Raw genomic sequence first — 1,106 nt, forward strand, 5'->3', positions numbered from 1 at the left:
TTGCAAGTTACATAATAAAATTTTTCCTTTGACTCTAGAGTCACAGTCCATTTTAGACAAAACCATAAATATTTAGCTTGATTTACTGGACCCAACTGGAGGGTTTTCGGCCATTGCTAGAAATCAAATCCAACCTGAAGAGAATATGGAAGCTATAAAGGGAGTTCCAAAGCTGCCTCCGAAAACCTTTTAGGACAACGTATCATTCTTTTTGTGTTCTATAATGCATATATAGCCTAACTCTTCACAGATAGCTCAAACTCAGAAAATGTGTATTCAGTTCAATTAGTTTAATAGTCTCAGTACTTAATGGTTCACATTTTTAAAAAATATTTTTTATTGATTTCAGAGATTTTGTGGGCCATACAATGTCGATGAGAGAGAATCATTGATGGACTACCTCCTGAACACCCCCTATTGGTGTTGGAGTGCAACTCAGGCATGTGCCCTGACCTGGAATTGAACCATGACCTCCTGGTTCATAGGTCAATGTTCAAGCATGGAGCCACACCGGCCGGGATGGTTCACATTTTGATAAGCTCTATTTTACTTCTCTTGCTATTACTGTGTTTTCAATACTGAAAAACAGAAAAGATTAATAAAACATTAAAGAATGAAATATAAAGTATTACACAATTTAATTCTGACTGGTATTATTTGTTTTTTGTAAAGTAATACATGAAACATTACTTTACAATTTTAATTGAACAATACAAAAGAATATGGAGGAAAAATAAACCATCCCCCCTCACCCACTCTCCCAACAGAGTAACCACTTTGATGGGTTTATACCTGTGCTGTCTGATAGCCCTGGCCACATGGCTGTTGAGTGCTTGAATGTAGCTGGCCCAACTGAGATGGACTGCCAGTGTAAAATACAAATTGCATTTCAAAGATTTAATATGAAAAAAACATGTAGGAAGAAACCAAGATGGCGGCATAGGTTAACGCCAGAGATTGCTGCCTTGAACAACCAAATCAAAATACACCTAAAAGACAGAACGGACATCATCCAGAACCACAGGAAGCCTGGCTGAGTGGAAATTCTACAACTAGGAGGAAAGAGAATATCATACCCAGACTCAGAGGAGGCGCAGTGCTGAAGT

At 37.9% G+C, this 1,106-nt stretch overlaps 1 long non-coding RNA gene across 1 annotated transcript in view; it reads right to left on the reverse strand.

Annotated features, from left to right (window-relative positions):
* Positions 1–444: 444 nt before the first annotated feature.
* The window catches only part of LOC107182386, a 3,090-nt gene continuing 2,428 nt past the window's right edge, over positions 445–1,106 (reverse strand). The window contains exons 2-3 of the long non-coding RNA XR_001513109.1: positions 793–862; positions 445–578 (exon numbers count right to left, since the gene is read on the reverse strand). This is a non-coding gene — a long non-coding RNA (uncharacterized LOC107182386). The remainder of the gene's footprint in view (positions 579–792; positions 863–1,106) is intronic.

This window comes from Myotis davidii, unplaced genomic scaffold, assembly GCF_000327345.1.
Source record: "Myotis davidii unplaced genomic scaffold, ASM32734v1 scaffold56, whole genome shotgun sequence".
Taxonomy (NCBI): Eukaryota; Metazoa; Chordata; class Mammalia; order Chiroptera; family Vespertilionidae; genus Myotis; species Myotis davidii.